This window comes from Lissotriton vulgaris, chromosome 4_1, assembly GCF_964263255.1.
Source record: "Lissotriton vulgaris chromosome 4_1, aLisVul1.2, whole genome shotgun sequence".
Classification (NCBI taxonomy): domain Eukaryota; kingdom Metazoa; phylum Chordata; class Amphibia; order Caudata; family Salamandridae; genus Lissotriton; species Lissotriton vulgaris.
In genome coordinates, this window is record NC_141691.1 from 347598433 (window position 1) to 347613115 (window position 14683).

A 14683-nucleotide genomic window follows, 5' to 3' on the forward strand; every position below is an offset into this window, starting at 1 on the left:
AGACCTAAAAGACATATCCAAAAAAGAACTGAAACAGACTGCATTGAGCCATTTGGAATCTTTGAGACTGTCTTCATTGATCTCAAAAAAATCTACCATGCATGCGATTTTAACACAGCAGTCTCCAAAAATCCAGCTCTATTTGACTTTAGAGATCACCGCATACGAAAAAATGCTTTTAACAAGGTTCAGAATGAACCTCTTCTTCAGACTTGTGACATTTCCGGAAAAAAATAACTGGAAAACTCAGCTGGACCTGTGTCCTTGCGATGATCTTTCTCAACAGTCCACCATGCATACAATATTGTTTTGCAAGTTCTTCCACACCCACCGAAAAATATGGCTTATCCCCTTACTAAAAAAATGGGGTTATAGACAATGTCGTCCAGCTATGCTAGCACTTCAATCTCTGGACTCTGAAACCATTGTGTATCATGTGTTGAACTTTTTGAAGTGCATTATGAGACATAGAAACAATCTTTAAACTAAAAAGATAATTCTATACGTCACGTAAATTCTAGGCACTTTCTCTTCTTTTAAATGTATATTCAACTGCAAATTTTTACTGTGAATGTTTGAATGTCATCTTTTATGGTTTTGCAAATGCTAAAAAACCGAATAAAGATTAATATTATTATTAATCCAACACTGCTGCTGTGATTTCTTCAATTGATATAGGTAAATATTAAAGCTCCCGATCCTCCCTGCCCAGGCTATCTATAGACACTTGATCTAAATATAACTCAGTCCTTTTCAGATCACCTTTCTCCTCAGCATACAGTTTCTGGTAGAATCTTTGGAAAGTGTACCGTATCCCCCTGCTTCAGAAATGGAGCCAAAATGTGCTTAATATCGCTATTTGTTGCCTGTTGTCTAGCAAGTTATGCCCACCTTTTCACTCAATTCATAGGCATTGCTTTGCCATACTGTGTATTTTTTGGGCCTTTTTTAGCTGAAATATCCCCTATAGCTGCTTTGGCTACTATAACCTGAAGCAGGATTACTTCGATGTCAAGGCCTCTGGTAACAGCCTCTACCAGGCCTGCCTCAGCCTGTTCTAGTCCCTGATAGAATCCCTGCAGTTGGTGTTTCGTTTTTTTGCCAGTTCCAGCTATATCTAGTAGTTTCCCCACGAATCCCGGATTTAAAAGTGTCTCAAACTTCTTCAATGGGAGCAGTCCCTAGATTTTAAGCCATTAATAATGGATTTCACTCCCTAATACATGAAATATACTCCTCATCCAGCAGCAGAGCCCTTTCAAACGACCACCCCCCTTTAGTTGCGTGAATATCAAGTTCTAATACAAGGGGGTTATGGTTGGACATAACCCGTGGATATTTAAATATGCAAGAGGAAGAGATCAACCTGCTGGAAATTAAAAGTAGTCTAGGCATGCATGGCCCTGATGAGGGGCTGAATAATAGGTATAGCCTGGGTTTGGTGGTTCTTTAGCAGCCAATACATCAGGAAGCCCATGTAAACCAACCAGCTGTGCCAATGCTCTGAAAACCTTGGGCTTACGCCCTTGATACATTACAGTCCTTGATAACAAGGCCTCCCTTTTTAAATTAATATTGACATTCCCACATACTGCTGGAGGCATAGGCCACCCCACCTATTCAAGACTAATCCAGTCCAATAGTGTTGGATCATCGGTAACAGGGCCGTACATAGAACAGAGTGGAAACCCCCTCCATCCTGTTTGCATTCTACAATGGCCCATCTCCCGAATTTATCTGACTTAGATCCAATGTTTCTAATGTTGCCCTTGCGTGCGAGTATCGCCACCCCTCCCGGCAAGGTACCTTGCAGCGTTCTAGAAATAACCTGCTACCCAGTGAGTTCCAAAAGATGTTTCTGAGACCCTTCCACAAAGGTTTCCTGGATACAGAGTATATGGGCTTTTGGGTACTGCATATCAATATTAACCCTCTGTCTTTTCAGAAAAATATTTAAGCCACAAATATTTATTGAGGCAATTCTTAAACTAATCATTTTTAATACAAAGTATAAATTCCTGAAGGTTACCGACCACAAACTCAACCCCCAACTGTGCTTGAATCCCCCTGCCTCTTCCCCCTATATCCTCGACCCCCCCCCTCTTACCCTGCCATACCATGAGCAAAAGGGTAAATCCTGACCCTGGTGATGATACAAACTCACATGCCACCACTACTTCCAGTGCCCCCCACCCTGAACAGCTCAGCCCTTTGTCAAGCACAGAAAAGATACCAAAGAGAAAGAAAAAAAAGGAAAAAGGGGGAAAAAAGAAATCTGACAACAAAGTGGAAAGGTCCCCAGCACAACAAGACTAAATAGGCCTTTAAAGAATCCTAAAGATTGTCGAAGATCGCCTGACACAGAAGAAAATTACCAAAGTAAACCAGGATGGCTCTTGGATGTTATGGCTGGAGAGAGGAATTTTTCTTGGGAGACAGTGGAAATCGGTGGACCTTTGAATTTCAGATTCCCAATCCTATCAGAAAAGCTTTGGAAAGGCACCCATAAGCAGCTCAAGTATAAAGTGTCTGATGTCTTTCCCTCCACGTGTTCTGCGAGGCCAAGAAACCACAAGTTGTTTCTGCGCTGCCGGTTCTCAAAATCCTCAATCTTCCACATCAAGTCAACATGCTGTGTTTCTTGAAGTTTTTGTTTGTTCTCAATTATTGCCACTGTTGCTTCTGTTGCCGCTCTCCGCTCCGGAAACAGTCTGTCTGGCAAGAAGGAGACGCAAGTCCTTCTTGATAGCCCTGATTTTCTGTCCGGGAAGAAGGAGTTGACAAGAGACAGAGTCTATCCGAAAGCCCAGGAAATCCATCGACTGAGATGGAATAAAGTCGGATTTTTGAGGATTCACCAGGAAACCCAAAGATTGTAACAGATCGATGGACCATTGCAAATGAGAACGGAGAAGGATGGGACACTGTGCCAAAAGAAGGACATCGTCCAAATAAACAACGGAGCCGAGGAAAGACCGAAGGGGAGAACCTTGTACTCGTACCAAGTTCCCATCCATTGAAATTGAAGATAGCGACGATGAGGGGCAAATATTGGCACTGAGAGATAAGCATCTTTGAGATCTAGATGAACCATCCAGTCGCCCTCTTGCAGCAAGTCTCACAGAAGATGAATGCCCTCCATTTTGAAATGGCGGTAGACTACCCCGCCGTTGAAATCCTTTTAATTGAGGACCAAACGAGACCACCCCCTTTTTGCTGAACCAGAAAAACATTGCTGACGAAACCCCTGGGATGAGGAGTCGTGGGCGCAATGGCTCCTTTTGACAGAAGAGAGGCGATCTCTGCGGAGATAACCTCTTGATCTTGTAGGGAAAAAACAAGAGGACGCGGCCGAAGATGCTGGAGAGGGGGAGAGTAAAACTCGAGCTTGAACCCCTGCACCGTTTCCAGCACCCAGGCATCTTTGGAGATCAATGCCAATTGTGGAGAAAAGATTGTACTCTGCCCCCCAAAACCACATCTGAAGCGAGAATCAAGCTCACCTGAGGCGGAATCTGGACGTCCTCCCTGGTTACCGTTGTAACCACCTTTTCCGTAATTGCCTCTACCCTTTTTGGAAGGATAGAAAGAAGACTTGTTGCTTGAATAGGTCTGGTTTCCACGCTGGGACTTATTGCCTCGCTGTGAGTCATGCTCAGCTCCACGGCCGGACGAACGTCCCCTTCGTCCGGCCCTGCCAAAAAGTGGACGAAAAGCTCGACGGAGGTTGGCTTGGGCCTTATCCAGCCCACTGAAGGTGGAAACGAACTTTGTCAATTCCTTGAGGAAAGGAGCTCCGAAAAGTAAGCCCTGAGCCTGAGGGCCAGATTCAGAGGAAGCCAGGTCGGTCAATCTGGGGTCCAGCTTCATAAGAATAGAACGGCGTCGTTCCGATGAAAGTGCGCAGTTTGCATTGCCAAGAATGCAAACGGCGCGTTGGGACCACCCAACCAACTCGTCCGGGTCAATTAAAGCACCGGATTCTTTGGCGCGATAGGCCATATCCAGGATTTTTATGAGGGGTCCCAACAGATCCAAAAGTTTGTCTTGACACGAACGCCAAGAACGATCCAAACCCTTAGTAGGATCCTTCAAATATTTCTTCATGTAAGTAATCATAGTCAGATCCACTTCAGGAGTAAGTGCCAACTTGTTAGAAAGATCAGAACGAGGGCACTCAGAGCGCAAACGCTCTCGCACCTCCTTCTCAAAAGGGGTGCGAATATGATCCTGAACATAATCAGCTACCTCAGGAGAGGGCAACCACGAAGAAGAGTTTGGATGCACTATATCCGCCGGATCAAAAGTCAATACCTGAGGAGTTGCAGGGGCATCCACGAAATGCTCCTTTCTAGATTTTTCGGAAGGAGGCGGCCTCGCCGGTTCAGAAGAAGAAGATGAAGAAGATGAACCATCATCTGTAGCTGAAGAAGGAGAGTCACGAGTAGGTGCAGAGCGTTTTTTAGCTCTCGGCGCTGAAGACAAAGACTTTGCCAGCTTTACAAAGTCAGAACGATATAGATTTTTAGGCGACTTCCCACTACGCCCAGAGGAAGGAGGCAGCCAGCCCTGTTGGGCAGCATAGTCAGACAAGTGCTTCTTCAAAGGCGCAATCGCCTGAAACAGAGCTTGTCCCATGAAGGCATCCATGGAAGCAGAGGGTTCCTCCTCGTCATAGTCGTACCCTTCCTCATCATAGTAATCAGCCATTTCCACAAAAGGAACAGCAGTGCCCACTATTTGAAGGAACAATGTCCAAAGTATTCAAAGGCCATAGCCAAATTTGGGGGAGTGGAACCCCTAATACAAGCAAGAATACAAAACCTGACAAGCAGGATACAAGTAGTAGAAAGTGGAGGGAGGGCTTGCACCAAAACACAATTGAACCACTCTAGGCAGAGCCTATGCGAGAATTTTACAACCCCTGCAATTTAGAAATCCAAACAGGGGCGTAATAGGGCTCAAGCGGCAGGCAAAATACCGGGCACGGCAAACCAGACTCTCCAAATTACGCGAATGCCTCAGGGAATAACAGGCCCCTCAGGAATGCGCGTCGTCAGACCAAAACAAACGCTGACGCGCATGCGCGAACAGCAGCCAGCCGATAGGAGGGACGCACGACGCATGCGCGTCTCTCCAGCCCTTGTCAACCTCCCGCTCCACAGAAAACAAAGACGCGACACAGCGTGTCTTGAAGAGAGGCGAACACACGCGCTCTCAGAACAGAGACCGAAGTCGAATACACACCGCCGCGGAAGACCGCGGAGAACAACACACCGAACGCGCTGCAAAAGTAAATAAGCCTGCGCGAAGGAAAGCGAAAGAAGCGCACAAAGCGTGGGCAAATACACTATTAAGTAAATACAGTCAAACAGTAAGTAATAATAGCAAATGCACTTAACTGGCTGCGAAGCAGCAAAGAAAGAGGAAGTTATGACCTCTGTGACCCTATTTATACTATCGGAGTACTCATGGGTATTGTAGTTTCTTCTTTACTGTGTACTGATTGGCTGCTGTTGTTTCTCAGTGAAGGAATAGAGAAAGCATAATCGAAGCCTCCGTCCTGCCATAGAATCCAGGTGATGATGGAGCTGCACACCGGCAGGCTCGAGAAATGCGGTGACTGTCCGCATCGGGGCCAACAGCCCAGAACGGTAGTGTGAATGCAGCTACTGGCGAGTTAGGCGGCGGCCGTCTTTCTCGTGAACATGTTAAATAGGTGTTTTTATTAATATTTATATGTGTAATCGACTTAATTTGAGTGAAATTTTTATATTAGATTCCGCTTTCTAATTGTGCACATTTGAATTTGATTTAGATTGGAGTACAATGGTTCTTTAAAAACAAGCAATGAATTTGCCTTTTGACGAGGAGGTACAGAATCAGTCATAGGGGGAAAAAGGTGCAATACTGCAGCTACTATTTATTTCATAGGTGTACACAGGCACTAAACATGCATACGCCTGCAATATGACTAGGGTGCCATGTTTTTTTCATTTACAAATACAAGATGGTTCATAATTAAAAAAGAAATTCAGTTGCGCAAGATCACTTTTTCGTTAAGCAGAATGGTCAGCATCAATTTGCTGCTGTGCCCTCTAAAATATTTGAATTAAACAAGCATTTGCTATACAATTGGTCTCGCATTTGTTGAGTTAGAGCTTTGCCGTTGTAAATGATAATGTCTTTTACTCGTGTTATGAGTGAATGTAGGTGGTGTAGTAAAAAAAAAAAAAGAACATGGGGAAAAAACAGAAGCAGGCTGAAAACCGGTATTTTACAACTGCATGCTTGCATATCACTGTTAGTTCAGCACGTGTGTTTGGGAGGCCGACAGGTGTGTATCAATAAAGACACCCGTAATCTCGGTCGACCTCAAACCGGGTTCGATTCTCGGCAGGGCGTGCAACATCAAGTCATTCTGGGAAAATGACTTCATCTCCCTGTGCCTAACAAAATGAATGTGTCCGTCTATAATGCAACTGGTGCTCATGTAAAGCGTTCTGATACCTTTGGGTCAAGTTTGCGCTATAAAAAAATCTGGGAAAAAAATTTCTAGCCTTGTCTTTTCCGGTGCCTAGTACATTTAGCGCCCACCTGTACAGCCTCCAGCTAGGAATGGAGTACCCAATGAGGGAGAAGAGAAACGGAAACCGGAGGAGCAAGAAGGGGGTAGGTGGAACAAGAGATGCCGAACCTGGGCCTCCTGCTCACTTACAGCAGGGAAGGGGGTAAAAAAGAACACTGGAGAAAAAACAGAAGGAGGATGAAAACTTGCATTCCATAGCATTGTATTAGCAAGCTTGGGTAGGGCTGTTATCGCTGATGGAGGAGCACACAGATGTGAACCTGTGGCTCTTACAACAATGCTCATGTTGTAAGAGGAGGAGGCGAGTCACACACTTGTTAGTGTTGGGTTACTAAAAATGTAGTTTAAACCCATACATGATGACATTATTTACACCCACACGTGGATCTATGCCATTAAATAACACACAGATGCACACAGTGGTTTGGTCCACAAAGTGCCCTGGAAAGAAAGATTGTTTACAGACATCAAAGATTCACCTTCCCATCCTGTCACTTCTGGCCAACAACAATATGCACCCCAGTGCATCACTCCTGACAGCATATCAGGTCTATGATCATCCAAACTGTGAAAATCCCTGACCTGGAAGTGGGAGTACACACTGCATGAGCGCCACCATCTTACTGCTGCACCAGAGAGGTATCTGAACCCGTGCTGGTAAACTCACAAACATCATGGCCTTTCTTGCATAAATATGCATCTTTACAACTATATTGGTCCTGATTAAGTTGGGCAGATAAAATAAAATATGGTCCCTGTAATGTGATACCTCTCAATGCTACCGCCCACTCAGGTTCACGCAATACTAAGCAAGTTACACTGTCCATTTGCCTGACCCTAATATGACTCTCTTTTGCGACTGCACTAGCTGCTCCTTTACAATTTAAAAGTGTGTAATCCAATAAAGCAGGCATAGAGGAAGGACTAAGGTCACGTTCGTCTGTTCTTTATGCAGGAATCCTCAACTCTCAGGCACAGCTGAGCTTAGGTTATGAAATCGCGGCTCAGTGCGCACCATTTTAAACAAGCATTTGCAATGCAATAGGTCTCGCATTAGGAAAGTTTGAGCTATTGGTATTGTAAATGACACATTTTTTATTTATGTTTTGTTTTTGAAAATAGCTAAATTAATAGCTTTGTCATTTACAATGCCAATAGTTATAACTTTCGCAAATGTGACACCTATAGCATTTGTAATGCAATATGTGTTGTATTTACGTGACTTACACGTATTGATATTGCAAATAACAATGCCTTTTAGTTTTTTTTCAATAATTAATACTTAAATGAAAGGTATTGTAATTTATAGTGAACTTTGCCCTGAGGGCCTGTAACGGGCGCACCCCATCCGATACCCCTTCAGATTTGTGGCTTCTGACCCAGATGATATCATAGGATATAATTGTTATGGCATCATTGTGGCCAGCCTTAACCTCACTTAACCCAGTGTCATTTACAGCATCGTGACAAGCAGTTTCAAAACACTGGACAGTCTTCAGTTGGTTGCTGGTCATGCTCATCCCATCGCATACAGTTTTTACCTAATGGGCTACAATCAAGATATTTCCTAAAAGAAACAAGGGGGCTTTATTAAATAAGTATACTATCGGGGTTCAAAAAAAGTAGTAGCCACCTCTTTGACTAAGTGGGGAAGGTACTCTATAGGTTACATATTTTATTGCTTCCTGAGATCATGCTATGTAATGCAAACTTTATCTCTTGTGTATATGTAAAGCGCTCTCATACCCACGGGTCAAGCTAGCGCTATATAAAACTTTTAAAATAAAAATTCCCAGCATCGGAGGAGCTACGCGGGCATCCAAGATGGTCGCGTGAGCAGAGAGCTCCTGAGACCCGCGCCGCCCTTATTGATCTATCCTTTTGTTATCCTGGTCACTTCGACGGGCTTTTGAAGTACTACTCTTGCTGATGCTACTGTACTTTTTGGGGCCGAGATCGGACTTCGGGAACCATAGCTACGTCGTCATAATCTTTCCGGCCTAGCCCCGGACGGGACCGGGGACTCTGCTGCTTTGGATGGCCGAGCAGTAATGCAACAACAACGGCTGCCTGGCATCTGCTCCACCGATGGTGTGTCACTTTCACTTTCGGTTTCTTGTCCATCCTTGAACTGACTGCCTATGACCCAATCTACATTCCTGGTTTTGGTGGTCTAACCAGCTACGGGTCTCCATCGCAGCGCCGGCTCAGTGGTCTGTGATTTTTGTGAAACTGAGACTCTCGAGGTTCGGAAGGTGGCTGCCATTCTATCGCACCAGGGAGGACCCAGCGGGGTGCTGATTCCAACATGGCGACGAAACCCGAGCTGGAGAAGCGCAGGAAAGTCACCAATCGTGGGGGATCGGTCCACTCTAATGTGATCGATCAATATACCCAGCCGAGAGGATCCCCCGGTGCTGCCAGCCGCAGTTTGGAGGACCCAAAGTCGGACATGACGGCCTCATCGGAGGTGTCACTTCAAGCCCTACTGGCCGCCATTGCAGGACTCAAGGCTGATATGGGTCAGCAATATGAGGCCATCGTGTCCAAGATAGACACGGTGCGGTCGATGTTACCCTTATTCGAGCCGATTTAGCTAAGACTAACGAGAGGGTCAAGGCATTGGATCTAAAAGCTACCAGTCTGGTGACAGATATGGCGGAAGCGCAGTCTGAGATTGGGAATCTGCGGTCGTCGCAGGACCTGCTAACTAGACGTATGGAGGAGTACGACAACAGGGCCCGACGAAACAACATCCGCCTGGTCGGGGTGCCGGAGGAAAGTGGTGCTGCCTCGATCGATTTACTGGTCGAGGAATTCATTGTTGCTAAACTTGCTCCCGTAGGCCTCAGTAAGTTTTTTGCGGTTGAGCGTGCATACCGCTTCCCAGGTGGACAGGTTAAGCCGGGGGGACCCCCGAGGCCTATTATTGCTAGGCTGTTTCACTTTCGGGACAGGGACGCCATTCTTCAGGCCGCCCGCAAGCACGGCCCACTGAAGTTCAACAACAGCTCCATCTCTATCTACCCTGACTTTACTCCTCAAGTACAGCGGCAACGATCCGGATTCCTGGGAGTGAAACGTCGCCTGAGAGATTTGGGACTTAAATATGCGATGCGGTTCCCCGCTCGCCTGCGTATCGAATACAGGGAACGTGCTTACTTCTTTGATCAACCGGACAGTGCCAGTGACTGGTTGGACTCGTTGCCAAAGGACGATGTCGAGAGCGGGGGCCCCGGAGGCGCAACGGCGCAGGAATGATTTTGGGTCCTGAGGTCCGATTTTGGATCCGATTTTGGATCGTAACTTCTATCATGTGTTCCACTTTTATGCCCGGGGTGGGGCGGGTTGGGGTAGTTTCTCCCTTCCTCCTCAGGGGTTCTTTGTGTAGATTTAGATGGGGCGACAGGCACACTGCAGTTTGGGGTGGCTTCTTGGTCAGCAGGGGTGCAGGGTGGGGGGTGTTGTAACAGGTTTTTGGTTGGGGGGTGGGAGGTGGGGACTTGGTTATGTTTTGTGTTCTATGTTTTTCTTTTCACAGGGTACTGTATCGCTTCTATGCATCCTTGACTTGAGGTTCCGGGAGCGTGTGGGCTGGGACTCTTTCTGGGATGGGGGGGTGACGTGAAGGTTCTATCCTGGAACGTTAATGGCTTGGGGGACAGGATCAAACGTGGTATTGTGCTGCAATTTATAAGACGCCATTCCCCTGATGTTGTTTTACTCCACAAAACCCATTTGATTGGTAATGCCTGTAAAGCTCTTGACCGCCGAGGTTACCGACTTGTCGCTCATGCTGGTTTTACATCTGGCTCCCGAGGGGTTGGTATAATGGTGAAATCCTCTTTAGCCTTGAAATTGACGATGTCACCCTCGATGATCGGGGTCGCTATGCTGCCGTCTCGGGGAGATGGGAGGGGAAGCTGATTGTAATTGTTACTGTTTATGTTCCTCCGGGACTGCAGGCTACCACTTATGCTGACCTTGGTAGGACTCTCCTGGGGCTTCCAGATGGACTCCTGATCATGGGTGGGGATTTCAATTTGGTGATGTCGGGCGAGTGTGATCGGCTGCCCCCTAGAGTTCTGCCATTGTCACAGATGTGGCTGACTGACTTTACGGAAACCTTCGGATTGGTAGATGTTTGGCGATCGCTGCACCTCTCACAAACTCAATACACTTTCCACTCTGGTGCCCATGGCAGCCTCTCAAGGATTGATTATTTTTTTATGCTGACTGCTAATTTATCCTTGGTGCGTGAAGTCCGACATCTCCCCAGGGGTATTTCTGACCATTCCCTCTTGTTACTCGAGGTTTCGGTGGGAGGTCTTTCCGGAAGCAGGGTTCCCCTGTCCCACCCCGGCACTTTAGGAACCCTCGGCTCCGATCGGATTTGATTAAGGCGATCGATTGCTACTTTGATGAGAATGTGGGTTCGGTTGCTTCCCCTACGGTTCTGTGGGAGGCCTTCAAAACTGTTATACGGGGTTCCGCACTGTCCCTTATTGCAGCGGACAGGAAGGCCAGGAGGGAGGCGGTGTTGGCCCTTGAGGCCGAAATAACTACGCTTGAAAGTGAGTTGGGTGGAGATGGTACGCCTGCACTCCTACATTCCTTAGAACTGAAGCAGGCAGATTATAGAGCCTGTGTGACTGATGCTGCTAAGGTGATGCGTGTGAATCAGCTTGGCCGTTTGTATGATGTGGGTGACAAGGCTAGCAAACTCCTGGCGTGGCTGGACAAGGCTGAAAGGATGAACCGCGTGGTGCCCGTTATTATTCGTGAGACTGGTGAATGTGTGACTGATCCCGGTGAGATTGTTGAATGTTTCGTGGATCATTTCCGAACAGTTTACAGCTCAGTGAGTGACCGTGATGAAGCCGACTCCCGTTTACTGTTGCGTGACATTGCACTACCCTGTGTCTCAGAGGAGGATAGATTGGCCCTAGAGGCTCCTATTACAGTGGATGAGATCGCTCTTGCCATCAGGTCCTTGCGATTGGGTAAAGCGATGGGACCCGATGGCTTACCTATCGAGCTCTATAAACTTCGACCGGACAAAATGGCTGCTCACTTGCGGACAATGTTTCCGGATGCATTTGAGGCGGGCGTCCTTCCGTCTGAACAGCGTTTGGCTACTATAGTGGTCATCTACAAGGAAGGCAAGCCTCGTGATCGCGGCACCTCTTATCGCCCCATCTCATTGCTCAATGCCGAGCCCAAAATTCTGGCCAAAGTCCTGGCTAACCGTCTATTGTCTGTAATCTGCGACTTGATCCATCCGGATCAGTCCGGTTTCATACCACATCGAAACACAGCTCTTAATCTTCGCAGACTCCACAGCGTTCTCGCGAGAGCTGGAACTCTCACTGAGCCTGCAGTGGTGGCCTCCCTGGATGCTACAATGGCCTTCGACACCATAGAGTGGCCATATTTGTGGGCGGCCCTTTCTAAGTTCGGCTTCGGCCCTAGTTTCATTGCATGGGTGCGGCTCCTATACGAACAACCGTTGGCCCAAGTCGTGGTGAACGGCAGAGGCTCCGATTCGTTTCCATTGGGACGTGGCACTCGTCAGGGGTGCCCGCTCTCCCCACTTCTTTTTGCATTGGCACTGGAACCCCTTGTGGCATGGCTTCGATGGGAGCCCTCGATTTAAGGGATCCGGTGGGCACCGGATCTAGAGGATCGCGTCTCGCTTTACGCAGACGGTATCCTTCTCTATTTTACCTGACCCCAGAAGTCTTTAAACATACTCTTTGATGTGCTCACCTCCTTTGGTAAAAACTCCGGGCTTGTTATCAACTGGAGCAAGTCGTGTGTCTATGTTATAGCGGGGGTATTGCCTCCGCTGCCCCGCAGGTTTCCTATCCAGGTGGTAGAGGATGGTTTTCAATATTTGGGGATTTTTATCTCCATGGACTCCTCGGTGCGATACGATCGTAATCTTTACGCTCCCCTTCGACGCCTTAAGCAGGATGTGCGGCGGTGGCGTGAATTGCCCTTGTCTCCATTGGGACGAGCGGCACTTTTTAAAATGATGTCGCTCCCCAGGTTCCTATATGCCTTGCAGAACTTTTTCGATCCTGTCCCCGCTCGCTATTTCCGTGAGATTGAAGGCCTACAGAGGCAATTGATTTGGGACGGACGTGCCCGTATTGCCTTATCAAAACTTACGCTCCCCTGGTACGACGGCGGTATTGCTCTGCCCGACATCAGATGATATTACTGGGCCTCACACTTAAGTGCAATTAACCATGTGACGTATTCCCCGGAACCCGCTCCCGCTTTCGCCCTGGATAAATTCCTGTTGCCAGGTGGCAACTTTAATAGAGCTCTCTACTCGCAGTCACCACTCCGTCTCTTGGTGCTGTGCGTGCCTGGAAGTATGCAAATGAGGCTACGGGTTGGGGCGGTAGATTGACGCATATGACTCCACTGTATGATTCTGAACGGCTGGGTAACCTGTGGCAGACGAAAGGGTTTGATAGATGGGATATGATTGGGATTAGCAAGGTGGAGGATCTCTGGGCCAGAGGAACAGTGAAATCCTTTGAGGCCCTAAAGGTAGAATATCAGTTGGATGATAAGGAGTATTTTCGATATCTTCAGGTGCGGCATGCCCTATCCTCCGCCTTCCCCCCCGGGACTGACATCCCCCAGTCGTCTCCGTTGGAGGATCGTATTCTTGATGGCCATGTCCCGGACAGTACGATCTACTTAATTTATAAAAAACTCATTAACAACAGGGCTGACCTACTGGAGAAGCTTCGTGCCTCCTGGGTGGCGGATGGGCTCGAACTGGATGACGAAGACTGGCAAATGGCTATTTCTTCCCCTAAGGAGGTGGTTATTCCGGCTCGGCTCCGTTTTGTGCAACTAAAGATCCTCCATCGCGTCTATGTGACTGGTATGCGTCTGGTACGAATGGGGCTTACGACAGATGGATTATGTAGACGTGGCTGTGGTATGAATGGTACTTTTCTTCATATTTTGTGCCAATGCCCGGTTATCTCAGCTTTCTGGTCTAGGGTCCACGAAGTGATGGGGCGTGTCACTGGGGTCCCCCTCCTTCCCGAGGCCAGGCGTTGCCTGCTTAATATGTGGGAGCCTACGGACTGTACGGCTGCTCAGACTTTCTGGATTACCCTGGGCAACATGGTTGCCAAAAGGGACATAGTGCAGCTTTGGGGCTCCAACAGACCACCTGGACTCAGTGCCTGGAAAGATAACATGGACTGGTGCATGTTTCGGGAGAAGACGGAGTATGAGGCTCGGGGTCGTCCTAGGAAGTGGAATAGAATCTGGGCGCAATGGAATGAATACCGGGGTGATATTTGTACCCCACCACTTGATTATGCCGAGGCCACTCCCCTCTCCCCATAGTTTACGTTCCATTCATTATCTTCCATTCATCATTCCCTTCATCGTTCCCCTCCCCTAGTGGACTTGCTTCCATTCTTGTATATCGTTTCCCGCTTTTCCTCCCCTCCTGTGAACTTGCTATTGCTTTACCATGTGTTTGTTCTTCTGTTTGTTTAACTTCGACAAAATGACAAAATTGAACCTTCGGTATCCTCTAATTATTGCTTCATGCACTACACCATAATGAAGCACGCAGCGGCCTTCTCTGAAGTTTAATGTGTTATATTTCTTGACCGATTGTCATAGCGGCCGGCCCAAAAGGGTTGTAGGCAGACGCTGCGTAATGTGCATTTGATAAATAAAGGTTTTAAAAAAAAATCCCAGCATCTCTAAACCCCATAACAGCATTTCTCGCTCTTCCCGTATGACAAGCCCCCTCCTGCGCTCACTAGTTCACTAGTCCCAAATGATGGTCTGCAGCTCCCGGATCTGGTCGTTGATGGGCAGCACCTTGAGCTGGGGCCCGATCTGCTGTGCCAGGAGCTGCTCCTCCTGCTCCTGCTGGGCGGCACTACTCCCATTGTCCTCGCTCCCGTCGCTGCTGGCGGGGGACAACCCGGTGCTGCCGCCTGCATCCCGGATGTCGTTCTCTACCGACTCCGCAAACCGCAGCTGCTTGTGGGGAGCGGGTTCCGCGGGCCCCGAGGCAGGCTTCTGGTTCTGGCAGGGCAT